This window comes from Triticum dicoccoides, chromosome 1A (genome assembly GCF_002162155.2).
Source record: "Triticum dicoccoides isolate Atlit2015 ecotype Zavitan chromosome 1A, WEW_v2.0, whole genome shotgun sequence".
NCBI lineage: Eukaryota > Viridiplantae > Streptophyta > Magnoliopsida > Poales > Poaceae > Triticum > Triticum dicoccoides.
The window spans coordinates 110338202-110360475 of NC_041380.1; positions in this window are offsets into that span (position 1 = coordinate 110338202).

Here is a 22274-nt window from a genome sequence, read left to right on the forward strand (position 1 = left end):
AGGGTTTCCACTGTGGTGGCACCATCTGTACAAACACACACATTACATCTCTTGAATTTCCAAAGAAAACACGGACATGAAAAGGCATACAGTAAGATGTATCTTCTACCTTGTGTCTGGTCAAGCCACGTGTTAACAATGACTAGGTCCTCCTCAGCTCGCTCCAGTTTCCGCTTGAGTTCGGAAACTTCTGCAGATTGGGCAGTCGCCGCTAATAGCGAAGCCTGTTTTAATCCAAATAAAACAGTGTGTTACCACCTGATAATTGTTTATTGATCCTCTGCTTGCTTTTCTTTCAAAAACCGAACAGAATCTTAGGGGCTACTATTTGTGTACAGGCATGTAGTCCACAAAAATGATCAAAAACGTTACATTGCGTACCTCAAAACCTGCTGGAAGGCTGGAGAAGGCTTCATTCAGCCCGCTCTTGGCGGACTGAATCTTCTCAGACACCGTGCCCATCAGGGTGCGGTGCTCCTCTAGGACGAATGCACTTTGAAGTGTACCCGCAATTGTATTCGGCGCCTCCGGATTAATAGAGGTCCCCGCTCCCTCTTCACCCACAGGAGGTCGTTCACTAGACCCCGGGGCCGTGTGGGTCTCCAGAGTAGTCTACGGCTGGGGGACGGATTGACCAGGGCCCTCGTCGCCGGTCTTCATGAAGACCCCCACCCACCCACCCCTCCCCCCGACCCTCCGGCAGCCGAGGCATTACCCTCTGGCGCCGTTAAATCACCCCTCCACGTCTCTTCAAGGCCTAGGGAGGGCCTATGAGATGACACCTTGGCGTCATCCACCCTACGCGGTTGGGAGGCTAATGGAGGCGACCCGCTCTCCATCATCTCCGATGGCAAATCCCCCGAGGACGGAGATAGTGGGGGAAGATCACGGGCCGGACTAAAAGATTGAACTTAGAGTTATCATCACAGTTTATTGATTGAATAAGTGCGAAAAATCCCGGACCACATATGAGTCGGCTTGGGGCTTAGTCCAGCGCTGTGCTTTGGGGCAACCTCGGCGTCTGACCCCGATTCATCGGGGAGGGTAATTTTGCCCCTCTTGGACGCTTCGGCTTCCAGGTCTTCGAAGGCCGCTCTCTTTTTACCCTTGTGGAGAGGATCTTCTTCCTCCTCCTCCTCCTCGTCATCACCCTCGTGAGAGGACTGGGCATCAGCATCTCCAGACATTGCGTCCAAAGTGCTCTCCTCCCTTTTCTTCTTCTTGTCCTTCTTTGTCGGCGCCTGGTATGGTGCCGGCACCAGCATCCTCATTAGAATAGGATTGGCTGGGTGTTCGGGGAGCGGAGCCAGGCACTGGATCTGCTCTGCCTTCTTAATCTAGACCTATAAAGGGATAGACTACTTAGCACCTCCCCCTCGGGTTGTTGAAGCCTATTGGTGTTCAGAGTTTTTGGAATTTACCTCGGAGGACGGATAGTTGCAGTTGAGGCCGGTGTCGTCTGAGGACCTTGGCCACGATTTCTGCTTCTTAAAAAGTAGCTTCCAGATCCCCTTATGTGTTGTGCCATAGAACCGTTGTAGGGTCTGCGGCCCTTCCGGGTTGAACTCCCACATCTTGAGGGGCCGCCTCTGGCAGGGAAGTGCTCAGCGGATCAGCATCACTTGGACTATGTCTGCAAGGGTAAAGTCCTTCGCTATCATGCTCTTGACGTGTTTCTGCAGCAGCAGCACCTCAGGGACCGACCCCCAGTCTGGACCCTTGTCCGTCCAGGATGTAAGCCTCAGCGGGGTTCCAGATCTAAAGGCCGGTGCGGCTGCCCACTTGGAGCCACGGGGTTCTGTAATATAGAACCATTCCTGTTGCCATATTTTGACGGTGTCCACAAATACTCCCTTTGGCCAATTGACTTTGGGGAGCTTGCTCACCATGGCGCCACCACAGTCCGCGTGTTTCCCATTGACCACCTTCGGTTTCACATTAAAAATCTTGAGCCATAAGCCGAAGTGTGGAGGGACACAGAGGAAGGCTTCACACACGACGATAAACGCCGAGATGTGAAAGAACGAATTTGGGGCCAGATCATGAAAATCCAACCCGTAGTAGAACATGAGACCCCTTACAAAGGGATGAATGGTGAATCCGAGTTCACGGAGGAAGTGGGGGATAAACACCACCCTCTCACCGTGCTCCAGAGTGGGGATGCTGCGCCTGATCGGGAAGCATGTGCTTGATTTCCGTGGTCAAATATCGTGCTTCCCACAGCTCCTTGATGTTTTCCTCCGTGACGGAGGAGCACACCCACTTGCCTTGAGAGCCGGCCATGGTCGGAGGAGTTATCAAGGAAAGAAAAGCTTGGAGTTTGGCGTCAGAACTCGGGGACGGAGAGGCGGAGAGAATGAGGCCTGGGGTGGAACAGATGGGTTCTATCCACTTATATGGATTGTGAATATCAAGTGTCCCCCCTTTTGAGCATTAACTCGCCTGTTCCCAAGGGATCACGCGAACCGCATGGTTAGGTTACCAAAACTCATATTGATGAGAATCCCGTAATAAGGGGACATGATCTCTACTTTGACAAGACGTGTCACCGGAGGTTGCGTCACGAAACGCGAAACGGGAGGCTGAAAAACGGTTTGAAATAATGAAATGGTCGGACATAACATCTCACCAATAAAATCTTCAAAGGATAGAACTTATCCGTATTTTTCCCTTGTGATTCAGAGGTATGACTATTGTACAAAGCCAGATATAATACTGACAATCAATTACTTTGAAGAATTCGGAGGAGGAACCCGCCTTGCAATGTCGATGACAATATGCATGCCGGACACATCGTCATTGAAGACTGGTTCAGGGGCTACTGAGGGAGTCCGGGATTATGGGGTCCTCGGGCATCCGGGCTATGTGATATGGATGGGCCGTGAAGATACAAGATAGAAGACTTTCCCCCGTGTCCGGATGGGACTCTCCTTTGCGTGGAAGGCAAGCTTGGTGTGCAGATATGAGTATTCCTTTCTCTATAAACCGACTTTGTACAAACCTAGCCCCCTCTGGTGTCTATATACCTGGAGGGTTTAGTTTGTAGAGGCAATCATAATCATATAGGCTAGACATCTAGGGTTTAGCCATTACGATCTAGTGGTAGATCAACTCTTGTAACCCCTATACTCATCAAAGTCAATCAAGAAGGACGTAGGGTATTACCTCCATTAAGAGGGCCTGAACTGGGTAAACATCGTGCCCCTGTCTCCTATTACCTTTGATCCTTAGACGCACAGTTCGGGACCCCCCTACCAAGATCTGCCGGTTTTGACACCGACAACTACCTCCTCGAACAGACCGGAGTAGTAGGTGTCCACTACCTCGCCAATATCGTCTTGTCCTGTAGCAACCATGGATCCATGCTGCAAGGTCGAGATCACATTTCTCCACTGCCAATGACATACCTGCTGGTGGAAGAATGCAGTGTTGGCATCGCCTTCTCGCAGCTGTAGGATTGTGGATGGTTGTCGCGCAACTGTGTGTTCTAGCGAGTAGAGGCCAAGCAGCTTTCTCTTGATTAATTTTCGGAGCTCGCATTCTTGCTATGATAGAGCCCTTGAGTCCAATACTTTGTCCAACCTTGCGATTACTTACAGTGCAATTGAGATTTGAATCTTGGTGTTGCCAATCCATTTGTCGCTCCACTTCTTGAGGCATTTCGCCGTTGCCCTTAGTTTCCTGTCTAGGATGACATACGGGTTGCCATCACTCGAGACCGATCCCCAAGATTCAGACACAACTTGATGGAAGCCCTTAACCTTGGTCCAAAAAGCTTCAAACTTGAAGCGTTTACCCATGCCAAGTGCAGCCCGCAAGTCCAATAATAATGGGCAGTGGTCGGACAGCACGAAGCCTAGGGCATTCAGACGAGATGTCGAGTGCAACTCCTCCAAAGATGCGGTGCAGAACACATGGTCGATCTTTTCCAAGCTTGGCTGCTCCCTTTCATTGGACCACGTATATCTACGACCATTTAGATACATCTCCTTGTGCTCTAGCGCGTTTAACTTGGCCTTGAATCGATCCATCATTCTCCTGTTGATCCTGTCATTGTTCTTGTCCTCCGGGTCCACCAAGAGGTTAAAATCTTTGATGTCTACTACACAACTTATTCTTGTAGACTCGTGTTGGGCCTCCAAGCGCAGAATTTTGTAGGACAGTAGCAAATTTTCCTCAAGTTGATGACCCAAGGTTTATCAATCCATGGGAGGCGTAGGATGAAGATGGTCTCTCTCAAACAATCCTGCAACCAAATAATAAAAAATCTCTTGTGTCCCCGACACACCAAATACAATGGTAATTTGTGTAGGTGCACTAGTTCGGCGAAGGGATGGTGATAAAAGCGTAGTAATGATAGTAGATATTGATTTTTGTAATAGGAACAATTAAAAACATGAAGGTGGCAATTGATAAAATGGAGCACAAACGGTATTGCAATGCTTGAAAATGAGGCCTAGGGTCCGTAATTTCGCTAGTGCAATCTCTCAACAATGCTAATATAATTGGATCTTATAACCATCCCTCAACGTGCGATGAAGAATCACTCCAAAGTTCCTATCTACTAGAGAACATAAGAATAAATTGTTTGTAGCTATTCTTTCCGATCGATCTATCCAAGAGTTCATACTAAAATAACACCAAGTTATTCTTTCCGATCGATCTATCAAGAGTTCATACTAAAATAACACTAAGTTATTCTTTTTGATCGATCTATCAAGAGTTCGTACTAAAATAACACCAAATCAAATTCAGATTTAAAATAACACCAAATCAAATTCAGATTCATAATACTCAATCCAACACAAAGAACCTCAAAGAGTGCCCCAAAATTTCTACCGGAGAAACAAAAGACGAGAACGTGCATCAACCCCTATGCATAGATTACCCCAATGTCACCTCAAGAATCTATGAGTTGAGTGCCAAAACACATATCAAGTGAATCAATATAATACCCCATTGTCACCACGGGTACTCATATGCAAGACATATCAAGTGCTCTCAAATCCATAAAATTATTCAATTCTATAAAACGAAATCTCAAAGGGAAAACTCAATTCCTCATAACAAGATAGAGAGGGAGAAACACCATATGATCCAAATATATTAACAAAGCCAGCGATACATCACGATCGTGACATCTCAAGAACACGAGAGAGAGGGTGATTAAATACATAGCTACTGGTACAAACCCTCAGCCCCGAGGGTGGACTACTCCCTCCTCATCATGGTGGCCGCCGGGATGATGAAGATGGCCACCGATGATGATTTCCCCCTCCGGCAGAGTGCCGGAACAGGGTCTATATTGGTTTTTCATGGCTACAGAGGCCTGCGGCGGCGGAACTTCTGATCTATGGTTACCTTGAGGGTTTTTGGAATATTTGACGATTTATAGGGCGAAGAGGTGGTGCGGGAGGCCACCGAGGTGAGCACAACCCACCAAGGCTCGCCTGGGCCCCCAGGCGTACCCAGGTGGGTTGTGCCCCCCACGGGGCACCCCTATGGTACTTCCTTGGCCCATTGGTGGTCTTCTGGTCCAAAAAAATCTTCAAAAAGTTTTGCTGCGTTTGGACTCCATTTGGTATTGATTTTCTGCGATGTAAAAAACAAGCAAAAACTAGCAACTGGCATTGGGCACTATGTCAATAGGTTAGTCCCAAAAAATGATATAAAGTTGCTATAAAATGATTGTAAAACATCTAAGAATGATAATATAACAACATGAATACTTCATAAATTATAGATACAGTGGAGACGTATCAGCATCCCCAAGCTTAATTCCTACTCGTCCTCGAGTAGGTAAATGATAAGAGAAATAACTTAAGAAGTGTGAATGCTAGCAAAGTGAATAAGTTTGATCAATGATAATTTCCATCACTTTTCCTAGCATCATAACAACAATTCTTTCTCATAAAACTTCTCATGTTAGTGTAGCGACCAATTCACATGTTAAGGTTCAAACAATGAATTCTCTTGAAACTCAACAACCTATATTCTTAGTCACCAAACAATTGCAATTCAACTTATTCAACAGAGTCTAAGTAAGAGCTCCACATACTCAATCATCATATAGTCTTCCATGATTGCTACTGCTCAAAGCATATTCTTATAACAAATGGCATCCATCGCACACAGACAAAGATAGGGGCTTAATATTTTGCCTCCCAACTTATTTATCATAGAGATAATTGTCAACAATAATAAATCATGATCAAATATATTTGACTAGTCATATGTGCCTAGATCTTTCCCCACCACATGATGCTTGCCAACTAGAGAATAATTGAGGTTGAATGAGGATGTATACTATTGACTCTTTGCATAAAAGTAAATACTGAAAAGTAAAAGATAGGCCCTTCACAGAGGGAAGCAGAGGTTGTCATGTGCTTTTTTGTGGATGCCCAAGCTCTTAATGCAAAGGAACGTCACGTTATATTGCCCCTTATGATAGCAACCTTTATTATGCAGTCTGTCGCTTTTATTACTTTGCCATCACAAGTTCGTACAACGCTCAATTTTCCCTTACAATAAAAGATCAAACATATTTAGGAGCAATTTTTATTGCCTTATGCACCGATGACAACTTACTTGAAGGATCTTATTCAATCCATAGGTAGGTATGGTGGACACTCATGGCAAGAAACTGGGTTTGAGGGTTTTTGGATGCACAAGTAGTATCTCTACTTAGTACGAATTTTTGGCTAGCAAAAGATCCTAGGGAAACACCACATGTTGGAAGATCCATGACAATATAACTTCTATGCAAATATACTCAACCATAACTCATTATGTTGTCTTTCTTGTCCAACTTCAAATAATTTTCTCAAGTTCAAAAATAATTAATGGGTATTCACAATCATAGAAGATTTCCAAGATAATATATTTGCATGTGAAAGTTCTCTTCCTTCTACTAATCATTCATGAATTGCTTGTATGACCAATATTGTGATTGTGAAGCTTCAAAAGATTTCACTTTCTAAACCCAATGTGAAGCTACCACTAGGCATGATATAATTTCAACTTCATGATATTCAATTCATTCAACAATTTACTTATAGGATATAAGTGAAACACATGAGTAAATGACAAGCTACTCCAAAAAGATATAAGTGAAGATCAAGCGAGTAGTTATGTAAATAGGTAGCTAATTGTGGACTCTTTCTTATTTAAAAACTTTCAGATCTAAGTATTTTATTAAAACAGCAAGCAAAAAAAATGACATTCCAAGAATAGCACAACTCATGTGAAGAAGTAAAAACTTAGGCGCAACCGAGGCTAACCCACAATTGTTGATGAAGAAAGGTGGGATGCCTACCGGGGCATCCCCAAGCTTAGATGCTTGAGACTTCTTGGAATGTTATCTTGGGATGCCTTGGGCATCCCCAAGCTTGAGCTTTTGTGTCTCCTTAATTCCTTTTATATCATGGTTTCCCTAATTCTTATAAACTTCATCCACACAAAACTCAACAAGAACTCGTGAGATACGTTAGTATAAATCAATGCAACACCTTATCATTCTCTACTTTCAAAAATCATTAAAATTATTATTCAACATTGCATACTAAATGCCTCTGCGTATTTAATAGTCTTATCCTCAAATAGAATCATTAAACAAGCAAACATAACAGCAATCTGTCAAAACAGTACAGTCTGTAAAGAATGCATGAATATCAATACTTATTTAACACCAAAAATTCTGAAAATTTAACACACTGTAGAAAATTTATCAAAGCTTATTGTGCAAAATGTTTCAACATTTTATCACATTCTGACTTTTCTCGGAATTTTTGCAACAGCTATAAACTTTATGTTTTCAAACAGCCACATACAGACATGCAAAATAAGCATGGCAAAGGCTATAGTTGACTTTTTTTATTGAAATAAAAGATGCAAAACATTGTTCTAAATAACATCAAGAAAGTACTAACAAAATAGAATGACGCTCCAAGCAAAACTCATATCATTTGACGAATGAAAATATAGCCCCAAGTAAGATTACCGATAATGTTGGAGACGAAAGAGGGGATGCCTTCCGGGGCATCCCCAAGCTTAGTTGCTTGGATCTTCCTTGAATATTAACTTGGGGTTCCTTGGGCATCCCCAAGCTTAGGGTACTGTCACTCCTTATTCTCCTCATATCGATATCTCACCCAAAACTTGAAAACTTCAATCATACAAAACTTAACGGAACTTTGTGAGATAGGTTAGTATGATAAAGCGAATCATTTACTTTGGTACTGTCAAAGACAAGATTCATAATTGTTCTCACACAATGCCTAATGTACCTTATCATTTCCACAATTTATATTGAGCAATATAAGCCATAGAAACTAGGAAACAAGAAAACTATGATTGAAAACAGAATCTGTCAAAAACAGAACAATCTGTAATGATCTGGACAACAACCATACTTCTGCTACTCCAAAAATTATGAAAATTAGGACAACCTGGGAAATTTTTATATCAGTATTTTTAAAAAATAATCAGGATTTTATCACGCTTCTAGAAAAAATGATAATTATTTTACTGGGCGCAAAAGTTTCTGTTTTTTAGCAAGATCAAATCAACTATCACCATAGACCACCCCAAAGGTCTTACTTGGCTCTTTATTGAAACGAAAGCTATAAAACATGATTACTACAGTAGCCTAATCATGGTAACACACAAAAATAGTAGGTAAAAGTGTTGGGTTGTCTCCCAACAAGTGCTTTTCTTTAATGCCTTTTAGCTAGGCATGATGATTTCAAAGGTGCCCACATAAAAGTTAAGAATGAAACATAACGTGAGCATCACAAGTTCCTCTCTCATAATAATTTTTAGTAGCATCATGAATGGATTCATCAATATTACTATCACACAAAGCACTCCTTTCATGATCTGTAAGCATAGTATTTTTATTACTCTCCACATAGGCACTTTTATTCTCATTCATAATAGTGGGAGTATCATAGGAAACTCGAATACTATAAATTGTTTCCACATTAAAAGAGTAATGTTCAGAAAAAGGATATTCAAAATTATGCCCATAATTATCACTACTTTTTATAACATATGTATCATCACAATATTCATCACAAGTAGGAGGCATGCAATCATCATAGCAAATTTGATCATTCAAAGTAAGGGGACTAAAAAGATCATCTTCATTAAGCATAGCATCCCCAAGCTTAGGACAAACATTAATTGCAGAAAATAAATTCTCAAACATGTCATTCTTATCAAACATAGCATCCCCAAGCTTGTGGCTTGGCATATCATAAGCATAATCACTCTCATCATTAATAGTATGAATAGCACCAACGGTATAACACTTGCTATCATCATAATTTCCCAAGTTGGTGCCAAAAAGATTTTCAAGATTATAAGAAGTATCATTATCATCCCAATCATAATCATCACAACAAGCAATAGGCATAACAAAATCATCATCAATAGTTCTCTCAGATATTGGGCCATAAGTCAAAGAAGCAATATCATCATCAAGTGCATCATCTTCCACAATTATTTTTGACTCATTTTCATGAGGCACAACAACAATAGGAGCAGCATTATTTGGGAGAGATACCTTTTTACCTCTATTCTTTCTTATTTTCTTCTTCTTCACCATATCATGTGTGGGTTTAATTAATTTTTTCGAGCTTCTTATTGATGAGATTGGTTGAATAGGGAGCTCCTCCTCGTCACCTATTTCATCATGAGAGACAATAGGAAGGAAAGTGGAAATATTTACCCTCTCATTAGTATTCCCTTTATATTCTATTGGTTTTCCCATCTTTCTATAGTTGGCAATATAAGCATTCTCGTTGCAATTGACACATAAAAATAGTTGCATTTTGGATATTCAAAGAATTAATACTAACAACATTGCAATCATGCTCATCAATTATGCCAAACATTTTATTGAATTCTTGTTCTATCAATTGAGCACAATTTTTCTTTCCATCATTTTCACGAAAGACATTATAGAGATGAATAATATGATGCAACCTCAATTCCATTTTTTAGTTTTCTTTTATAAACCAAACTAGTGATAAAACAAGAAACTAAAAGATTCAATTGCAAGATCTAAAGATATACCTTCAAGCAATCACCTCCCCAGCAACGGCGCCAGAAAAGAGCTTGATGTCTACTACACAACTTATTCTTGTAGACTCATGTTGGGCCTCCAAGAGCAGAGTTTTGTAGGACAGTAGCAAATTTCCCTCAAGTGGATGACCTAAGGTTTATCAATCCGTGGGAGGCATAGTATGAAGATGGTCTCTCTCAAACAACCCTGCAACCAAATAATAAAAAGTCGCTTGTGTCCAACACACAAAATACAATGGTAATTTGTATAGGTGCACTAGTTCGGCGAAGAGACGGTGATAAAACCATAGCAATGATAGTAGATATTGATTTTTGTAGTAGGAACAATAAAAAACAGCAAGCTAGCAATTGATAAAACAGAGCACAAACGGTATTGCAAGCTTGAAAATGAGGCCTAGGGTCCGTACTTTCGCGGGTGCAATCTCTCAACAATGCTAATACAATTGGATCATATAACCATCCCTCAACGTGTGATGAAGAATCACTCCAAAGTCCCTATCTAGCGGAGAATATAAGAAGAAATTGTTTGTAGCTAGTCTTTCCGATTGATCTATCCAAGAGTTCATACTAAAATAACACCAAGTTATTCTTTCCGATCGATCTATCAAGAGTTTGTACTAAAAGAACACTAAGTTATTCTTTATGATCGATCTATCAAGAGTTCGTACTAAAATAACACCAAAGCATATTCAGATTCATAATAATCAATCCAACACAAATAACCTCAAAGAGTGCCCCAAAATTTCTACCGGAGAAACAAAAGACGAGAACGTGCACCAACCCCTATGCATAGATTACCCCAATGTCATCTCGGGAATCCGCGAGTTGAGTGCCAAAACACATATCAAGTGAATCGATATAATAACCCATTGTCACCACGAGTATTCATATGCAAGACATATATCAAGTGCTCTCAAATCCATAAAAGTATTCAATCCGATAAAACGAAATCTCAAAGGGAAAACTCTTTCATAACAACAAGATAGAGAGCAAGAAACACCATCTGATCCAACTATATTAACAAAGCCTGTGATACATCAAGATCGTCACATCTCAAGAACATGAGAGAGAGAGAGCGAGAGAGAGAGATTAAACACATAGCTACTGGTACAAACCCTCAGCCCCGAGGGTGGACTACTCCCTCCTCATCATGGTGGCCGCCGGGATGATGAAGATGGCCACCGGTGATGATTTCCCCCTCCCACGTAGTGCCGGAACGGAGTCTAGATTGGTTTTTCATGGCTACAGAGGCCTGCAGCGGCGGAACTTCTGATCTAGGGTTACCCCGGGTTTTTTTGGAATATTTGACTATTTATAGGGCAAAGAGGCGGTGTGTGAGGCCACTGAGGTAGGCACAACCCACCAGGGCGCGCCTGGGCCCCTAGGCGCAGCCAGGTGGGTTGTGCCCCCCTCGGGGCACCCCTCTAGTACTTCCTTGGCTCATTGATGGTCTTCTGGTCCAAAAAAATTCCAAAAGTTTTGCTGCGTTTGGACTCCGTTTGGTATTGATTTTCTGCGATGTAAAAAACAAGCAAATAACAACAACTGGCACTGGGCACTATGTCAATAGGTTAGTCCCAAAAAATGATATAAAGTTGCTATAAAATGATTGTAAAACATCTAAGAATGATAATATAACAACATGAATACTTCATAAATTATAGATACGTTGGAGACGTATCAATCGTCCCCTGCCACCCACGGTCCAGCATGAAGTTCTCAGATGTCACTTAGCTCCTGCAAGAACAAAGTCTTCTCATGATCCTCCTGTGGTCCGTAGACGCCCGTGACCCGCCAAAGAGCAACCGGTTCCTCCACCGGCCGAACAAGTGTTGTGACCATTTTTTCTGTGTAATGGAGGTTTGACAAGGTGGCCACCGAATTATCCCAGGCCAAGAGAATTCCACCTCGCGTGCTCCTCACAGGCAAGAAGTAAAAATTCTCGAATTTATTCCCTGGGCAATGCCTAACCACTTCAGGTGTTACAACTTCTAGCTTTGTTTCTTGGAGACATATAATAGTAGGTTTTGCGGCATCCACCACTTGCGATACAACGTTGCAACGCGTCGGGTTGCTTAGTACATGAACGTTCCACACAAGTATATTGAAAGGTGTCATACTCATTTTACTTGCCTACAGTGCGAAAACCACCAGGGCGGCATCAATGCCCATCCACAACCCCGTCCTCTTGTGTCACGAGTGGAAGGACAGAGGGTTCCCACCCGAACAGGGCCAGGATTTGCGCTGATATGATATCAGATAGCGGCTTGTGGAAGAGCTGCATGTACGCTTGTAGTGCGGCATCGTTGATGTGCTCTCCTTCATTTTCCAGGCATAGCTTGCGGATCAACACATTTTGTTTCTTCGTTCCGCTCCCACCGCGCCCAACTACACTGGCCAACCTGACGCTCCTCCATGGGTTTGAGACTGGGCCCTCTTCTGGCGTGGGCGGCGCTTAGTGAGATTGCTCGCATGGCCTGGTAGTAGTGCCAGAACTGGTGTGATAGCCTTCCTTATTTCCTCACACAGGGCGTCCACCGGGTTGTGATCCCGCATGCATGGGGTGCATGGCGGCTCCCCATTCCTAACTGGACAGATGTCCTCTCCTGACCCGGTCGATAGGCTTATCATAAATAAGTCTTCCGACTGCCTGGCCACCAGTGGGGTCCGTCCGATCTCCAGCGCGGGGTCCGCCCAATCCTCCTTAATGCTCGAGCTTTCCCACATTTCCCCAAGGGACTCCCTATTGTCTTCAGTGCTTTTAACGGAAGCTTTCCTATCCTGACTTGTGATAACCCACAAGTATAGGGGATCAAATGTATCCTCTTTCCATAAGTAAGAGTGTCGAACCCAACGATGAGCTAAAGGTAGAACAAATATTCCCTCAAGTTCTATCGACCACCGATACAACTCTATGCGCACTTGATGTTCGCTTTACCTAGAACAAGTATAAAACTAGAAGTACTTTGTAGGTGTAATGGGATAGGTTTGCAAGAATATAAAGAGCACGTAAATAAAAAATAGGGGCTGTTTTAGGTAAAGAAGCAATAAAGTTAGTATAGCGAGTGTGGAAAAGTGGTGGTAGGAGTTGCGAAATTGTCCCTAAGCAATTGACTACTTTACTAGACCGATAGAAAGTTTTATGTGGGAGAGGCCACTGCTAGCATGTCATCCCTGACTTGGAATTCTATGCACTTATGATTGGAACTATTGGCAAGCATCCGCAACTACTAACGTTCACTAAGGTAAAACCCAACAATAACATTAAGATATATTGGCCCCCCTTCAATCCCGTATGCATCAGTTTCTAAGCTAGGTTGAAGCTTCTGTCACTCTTGCCCTCCAATACATAGTCATATCAACATACAACTAACCCTATGGTGCGATCCACGCGCGCGCTCATATGATGGGCACCAAAGGACAACAACATAACCACAAGCAAATTAAACCAATCATAGTAATTCACCAATCACCGATAGGACAACGAAAATCTACTCAGACATCATAGGATGGCAACACATCATTGGATAATAATATGAAGCATAAAGCACCATGTTCAAGTAGAGGGTACAACGGGTTGCGGGAGAGTGGACCATTGTAGATAGATCGGGGAAGGTGATGAAGATGTTGGTGAAGATGACAGAGGTGTCGGTGTAGATCACCGTCACACGATGATGGCCCCGGCGGCGTTCCGACGCCACCGGGAGAGAGGGGGAGAGAGCCCCCTTCTTCTTCTTCTTCCTTGACCTTCTCCCTAGATGGGAGAAGGGTTTCCCCTCTGGTCCATGGCCTCCATGGCGGCCGAGGGGCGAGAGCCCCTCCAAGATTGGATCTTTCTCTCTGTCTCCCCATATTTCTGCGTTCCAGATTCTGGCCTTTCACCGTTTCTTATATTCCCAGAGATCCGTAACTCCGATTGGGCTGAAATTTTAACACGATTTCTATCCAGATATTGGCTTTCTTCGGGCTAAAGAAGGGCACCAACCGCCTTATGGGGTGGCCACGAGGGTCAGGCGCGTGCCTCCCTGGCTTGTGGCCCCCTCGGGCATTGTCTCGCGTTGATTCTTCTTCCCAAAAATCACATATATTCCAAAGAAAAATCTCCATACGTTTTTATCCCGTTTGCACTCCGTTTGATATGGATTTTCTACGAAACAAAAAATGCAACAAACAGGAACTGGCACTGGGCACTGGTTCAATATGTTCGTCCCAAAATAGTATAAAAAGTTTCCAAAAGTACATGAAAGTTGTAAAATATTGGCATGGAACAATCAAAAATTATAGATACGACGGAGACATATCAGCATCCCCAAGCTTAATTCCTGCTCGTCCTCGAGTAGGTAAATGATAAAAAAGATAATTTTTGATGTGGAATGCTACCTAGCATAATCTTGATCATGTAATCTAATCATGGCATCAATATTAAGACACGAGTGATTCAAAGCAATAGTCTATCATTTGACATTAAGACAATAATACTTCAAGCATACCAACTAAGCAATTATGTTTTCTCAAAATAACATAGCCAAAGAAAACTCATCCCTACAAAATCATATAGTTTGGCTATGCTTCATCTTCGTCACACAAAATGCTCCCATCATGCACAACCCCAATGACAAGCCAAGCAATTGTTTCATACTTTAGTATTTTCAAACTTTTTCAACCTTCACGCAATATATGAGCGCGATCCATGGACATAGCACTATAGGTGGAATAGAATATGATGATGGAGGTTGTGTGGAGAAGACAAAAAGGGAGAAAGTCTCACATCGACGCGGCTAATCAACGGGCTATGGAGATGCCCATCAATTGATGTCAATGTGAGCAGTAGGGATTGCCATGCAACGGATGCACTAAGAGCTATAAGTGTATGAAAGCTCAAACTGGAAACTAACTGGGTGTGCATCCAACTTGATTGCTCATGAAGATCTCGAGCATTTGAGGAAGCCCATCATCAGAATATACAAGCCAAGTTCTATAATGAAAATTCCCACTAGTATATGAAAGTGATAACTCAAGAGACTCTCTATATGAAGAACATGGTGCTACTCTGAAGCACAAGTGTGGCAAAAGGATAGTAACATTGCCCCTTCTCTCTTTTTCTCTCAATTTTTTTGTTTTTTTTGTTTTGGTGGGCTTCTTTGGCCTCTTTTTTTATTTGGGCTTCTTTGGCCTCTTTTATTTTTTTAAGTCTAGAGTCTCATCCCGACTTGTAGGGGAATCATAGTCTCCATCATCCTTTCCTCACATGGGACAATGCTCTAATAATGATGATCATCACACTTTTATTTACTTACAACTCAATATTACAACTCGATACTAAAACAAAGATATGACTCTATATGAATGCCTTCGGCGGTGTACCGGGATGTGCCATGATGTAGCGTAGCAATGACATCAAAAAACGGACAAGCCATGAAAACATCATGCTAGCTATCGTACGATCATGCAAAGAAATATGACAATGAATTCTCAAGTCATGTATATGATGATGGAAGTTGCATGGCAATATATCTCGGAATGGCTATGGAAATGCCATAATAGGTAGGTATGGTGGCTATTTTGAGGAAGATATAAGGAGCCTTATGTGCGATAGAGCGTCATATCACGGGGTTTGGATGCACCGGCGAAGTTTGCACCAACTCTCGAGGTGAGAAAGGGCAATGCACGGTACCGAAGAGGCTAGCAATGATGGAAGGGTGAGAGCGCGTATAATCCATGGACTCAACATTAGCCATAGAGAACTCACATACTTATTGCAAAAATCTACAAGTCATCAAAACCTAGCACTACACGCATGCTCCTAGGGGGATAGATTGGTAGGAAAATACCATCGCTCGTCCCCGACCGCCACTCATAAGGAAGGCAATCAAAGAAACACCTCATGCTTCAAATTTGTCACACAATGGTTACCGTACGTGCATGCTACGGGACTTGAAAACCTCAACACAAGTATTTCTCAATTTCACAATCACTCAACTAGCACGACTCTAATATCACCACCTTTATATCGCAAAACTATTACAAGGAATCAAACATATCACATTCAGTGATCTACAAGTTTTATGTAGGATTTTATGACTAACCATGTGAATGACCAATTCCTGTCATCTCTCTAAATAGATATAAGTGAAGCAAGAGAGTTTAATTCTTTCTACAAAAGATATGCCCATGCTCTAACAAATATAAGTGAAGCAAAAGAGCATTCTACAAATGGCAGTTTTCTATGTGAAGAGAAACATGCAATCCAAACTTCAAATGATATAAGTGAAGCACATGAAGCATTCTATAAAGCCATACTAAAAAGATATAAGTGAAGTGCAATGAGCATTCTATAAATCAACCATGGACTATCTCATACCAGCATGGTGCATCAAAGAAAAGTGAAAACTAAATGCAAAAGACGCTCCAAGATTTGCACATATCAAATGAACGAAATGAATCCGAAACCATACCGATACTTGTTGAAGAAAGATGGGATGCCTTCCGAGGCATCCCCAATCTTAGACGCTTGAGTTTCCTTGAATATTTAATTGGGGTGCCTTGGGCATCCCCAAGCTTGAGCTCTTTCCTCTCCTCCTTCTCCTCACATCGAGACATCCTCGATCCTTGAAACCGGAACGCCCCGTATTCCAGCCCAGAGATCAAGGCGAAGTCTTCTGGAATATGGCACTGCTTAGCATAGAACATATCAGCTATTTATTGCAATCTATTGGGGTACAAGGGGATTACATCGGCACGACGACACTACACCTGCCACGGTTGCTCTATGCAAGCAGCAGAACAACACGACGCAGCGGAATGACTACTGCAGTGGAACATCGACGACGGTGATGAACTCCACTCCGCAGGGACTCTGACTGGAACGCTTATCCTAGCGCGCAAACAAGGGATCCACGGCAAACAAGCAATCATATCCGGCATGACCTGCAAACTGGCAAGACACGCCAGGTCAGTACATTGAATATACTTGCAAGCTCACGGCAACCAAAGCAATCAAGACAAACAATAGCATGGCAATTATAGGTTAACAAGGATTAACATGATACTATCGGATCAATCATAGCACAAAGAAGATGATACAGCTAGAACAATACGAGCATGGCATAAACATATGAACATGATGATACTAGCATGCAGCATGATGAAACTATCATGCACCAACTTACTCTTCGCGGGTTACCTTGTAACCATCACCTGTATCACTTACCATCACGGATATCACACAATCATCCCAGGATCTAATCAAGCTTGGTATTAACAATATCGTAGTAATCATTTATGACCACAAGGAGCTTGACCTTTACCCTTGACTCTTGCATAACGTTCCAAATATCCAACAAGTTGGTATTCACGATAATACAGTGGTCCTCTCATGATCACATAAATATCAACCAACTTCTTTCATCATCAAACCAGGGTTGTTATTAAGCACATTATTATTATTATTATTATTATTACTGTTGACCCATAGTGTGACCGACACGAACTGGGCCCTTATCCGCGGGCACGGCTATCGATAGATTGAACACACACTCTGCAAAGGTTAGCACACTGTACCCACACCACGGAACCCATGGTCTCGTACTCCCATACGTGCGGACATGGTGTTCCGACAAAACCGATTTACTGCCATGACACTCCCCGGCCACTCCGACCAACTCCCCTTTTGGCTAAGTCCTGGGTGGCCCCGTGCCTACCAAAGGCACCAACGGCCACCGTCGTGGCAAAACAGTCCCAAACGGGGACATGAGCTCAAAACCAAACATGGGCACACAAGGCTTATGCCGTCCTACCTGGCCAAGGTAGCGCCCGCGCATAACCTTCCCTCGTGGGAGGCACCGATGAGAGGCATGACTATATACCCAGTTAGGACCCCCCCCATAGGGTAAGCGTGGTTGCACTGGTCAGATCGATATGGTGGCACGATGACTCAGCCAATAGTTGGTCAAGTTTAATTTAATCCGGTTAAACTTGAATGCAATATGCTGAGCCATGATAAAATAAAATGATGTAACTACAATGCATGAACATGATATCGAAATAAGCATGGAGGGCAACATAATCAACGAGCAGAACAACAACATTTAATCATTTATCTAGATGAGCATGGCATACTGACGAACATGAATATCACAATTAGAACACTACTCATATAGCATAACATGACCACTAGCATCAACAATAAATATCATGCAAGAACATACCGATAAAACTACCATGCAAGTATTTAATCAACTGGATGCAAAGGAACATGCATAACAACGGTACACGGAACCGACGATAGTCAGGCACCAAAGACCATCACCAACATGTACTACTACCAAACATGGTCCATAAGAAAGTAATACTAGCATGAAAAGCATAATAACAGAGCGCAAGAAAACATATCATGACGGTAAACATCGATCCATAAGCATAACGAAACTACCAACAGCGGTAGCAAAACAAACAAACAGTTATTAGAGATTCAAGTTGAAAACCAATGCTTCTGCATGGCTATCATGCAAATGGTGGTTGTGGCTTGCCTGGGGATGGAGAAGGCTCCGGGAAGAAGTGTGGAATGACCGCAGAAGGAATCGCCGGAAAGGGTACTCTCTCGGATGAGGCTGATTGGGGCAAGGGCAAAATGGTCATTTTCAGAATGTTGAAACATAGTGAAAATGGTTCCATCAGAACGGGCTCGACGAAACGAAGAAGTGGTCTTTGGATTCACCTCATTCGGAGTTACGCTTGCGGAGATATGAGGTGTGGAACATGAAGGACCAATCTGTGAATATTTTCATCACCAACGGGTCCGTGAGTGGATAAGGCAGAGGCGGTTCTGCCAAAATACACCTTCCGGGGAGGAAAGCGTACATACGGCCGAAGAAGAAAAGGTATGCGCTTTCGGTTATGGGAAAGCGTACTACTCGGAGTACGTCTCCACTTAAACACGTCACCGGGGCAGGGTCAACGCGGGGCCGGCTCCTGGCTCGCTTACAGGTGGGTCCCGCGGCGCTCTCTCTCTCTTCCCGCTGGTCTCCTTCTTCCTCTCGACAGAAGCAGGGGAGAGACGAGGCCGTGCGGCGCCGGCGATGGCCCGGGCTGCTCCGGCCGTCCCCGGTGGAGCTGGGACCACCGCCGGGCGCGGAACGGAGTGCTGATCCCTCCTGGAGCAGCAGCAGGCGCTGGGGAGGCCTGGAGTGACGGCAGCTCACGGAGGCCGAGGGCAACGGCGGCGGTTGATCTTGGGGCACGCGGCCACGGGCGCTCCGGCGATGAAACGAGGAGTTTGGGAGGGGCGCCGGACTCCGAGGAAGATGATGGTGTGGTCAGGGAATGGATAGGGCTTGGGCTTTGGGCTAATTTAGGAGGTCCGAGGTGGCGGCCATGGAAGGGACAGAGAGCTCTCTGAGCTCCGGAGAGAAGCGGGGCGAGGTCCTGGGAGGTGGAGGAGTGGCTTGGTGAGGTCGGGGCACCTCGGGGTGGACCTAAATAGCCGAGGCAAGGCGGTTCGAGCTCGGTTGCCACCGCGGACGCGTGTCCGGCGCCACGGACACGTGTGCTCGTGGCCAGGCTCGAACGGCGACGAGGGGGAAGTGGACGAGGGTCACGGAAATGAGAGGGGCTCGGGGACAAGAGAGGGAAGAAGCCACGGCGCCATTAATGCATTGTCGGCACTGTGCGATCATGGACGCGCGGCGTCTAGCTCCGGCGAGGAGGCTTGGAGAGGGGGCAACAGGTCGAGAGCGACGTGAGAGGGAGGGGGAGTCAAGTCGGCACCAGCGAACACGCGAGCTCCGTCGATGTAGAGCTGGCCGGTGCATCCCGCCGCCCACAGCGCGTCCAACGCTGCCAGCGCGCGTGCAAACGACGCGGTCACCACTGTGACCGGCAAGGAGGGGGCGTAAGAGGGAGGTAAACGTTGTCTAGTGTTTAGTCCTTACATATTAGAGGTTGAGGGAGGTGATGGATCACGCATAAGTGCCAAGGAGAGATGTGAGTGATCGCCTGAAGTTTGCTGTATCAGTTTTGGATGAGTACTGCTGATCAACAGGTACTTTATTGAGCCAAATAGAGTTGTCTGGGGTGATTAGGATAGTAAGTACTGCGATTCTGTGAATTTTCGATGGAAATGGACCAATAATTAATATAGTTGCTTTACAACTAAGTAATCTAGTCCAGAATGAAGATCATGATGGTGCACTCAAATGGAGAAGCCACTTGGGCTTAAATATGGCAAGGCATTATGAGTTGGACATATAGAGATTCTGTGAAAATTTCATACCAATTGGATTCACCAAAATGGTACTTCCTTCACAGTTATTCTCTCTGTCCAGAAACTTGCAAAAATTCTAGAGGAATATTTTCTAGATGGAATATTCCCAAATTGGGTGGATATAGGTTATATGTATAAGAGAAGGCCTAGGAAAATTTTCAGACATAATGAAGCAAGATAAAATATACTTGCTTCACTAACTAAATATTTGGGCAGAAACAAAGATTTGAAGTTGTGCTCACATGGAGGTATTACATGAGCTCAAATCTTGTGGATAGCTATTATATGATGGTATTGAGGCCATTCATAAATTTCAACTCATTTGGATATGCCTAGCTAGTACTTCCTTCACAACCAATTCCCTCAGACAGGAACTTTGAAAAATTGCTCAGGAATATTTACTAGGAAAATTAAGTTGAAATTTGTCATGAGGCAATTGTTTGGACATTAAAAGGTGTCCAAGAAGTTTGGGGTCAATTGGGAAAAGATAAATGGCACTTGCTTCACAAGCTGCCACTCAGGACAGAATAGGAAAAGAATTATTTGAGCATGATGATAAACATGGAAAATGAAATATTTTGCCATATTTGAGAAAGATACGACCCAAACAATTTATGAGAATTATTTGGGAATTTTAGGAGTGATGGAAATATAGGTTGCTTCACAACCTAGGGCAATTAGGGTTATTCCTTTAATAGAAAAGGAATATTCCCAATAAAAGGAATATTGGGATTTGGGCTAGGATGAAAATGGAAAGGTCTAGGGAAGGATTTGGGTATGACAAGCCACTCTGGAAGCAAAGAAGAGTTTATCTTCTTCAGTTTCCAGACTACAAAGCCACGAAAAAAGAAAACTCAAGCAAAAATCTCAGAAAAACAAAAGAAAAAGAAAGGGCCAAAAATCAGGTTGTGACAAACCTCCCCTCCTTAAAGAAATCTCATCCTCAAGATTTGGTTGCTCGGTGAACAAGTATGTATACTGACTTAAGGAAACCATTTCCAACTTAGGTATCCTTTTTCCTTATTGATTGTTCCCATTAAATTCTTCGTCTGACCCATCTGACTGTCTCTCGGGCGGTTTGCTTTACTGTATCCATATCCTGACATACCTTACCTCACATTTTCCTGCTTATACTGGCTCCAGTTCTTTTCATATCTGCTGACTTAGCTGAGATTACCATGTCTGAAATATATGCTTGTCTCACAAATCCGAGGGTGATTTCCGATTGTTGTATCTGTACTGACAACTGTCCATGAACTGGTGATCAGATTTTCCTGATGAACACCCAAGCTCTGACTCCTTGCATTGGGTTCCTCCATGAAATGCGGGTCCTTCGGGTTCCAACCAGTGAGTTGAGGCATAACCGCTTTCCTGATAAATTCTGACTTATCAGAGGAATTTCTGAATCATCATGACTGGCTCCACTGTCTTGAGTCTCAGCTTCATACCGAATATTTGATTGTCGCCTGTCATGGCCAGCATAAGGGGTATGACCTTATCTGATAATATCCTCATCCTTGACTGACGGTGGTTCAAAGTTGATTAGACTCCTGAGGTGAATATCCATGGCGGTCGATCCTGACTCAGACTGTCTGGGGTATCTGTACCATTTGAATCATGCAACAATTATCAGTCTGGCTACTTCATTACTCTTTTACTTGCCTGGATCCTTGGGTGAAGGAGTGGGGTCATATTTCTTCTTCGTGTGACCATAGGTTCTGTCCGTTGCAATATTCTGACAGACATACTTCTATCCTCATCTCCTGACATGGTAGCATCATTCCCATTGCAGGTTCATTGCCTCTCAAGTTTTTACCGTAGGAAAATGATCATCTGAACCCTTGCAAGAAATCGGCAAATAAATCAGTAGCCACTAGAATGGTCTTTACAACTCAAATTTGGGACATTACTGAAGTAACTCAACCAC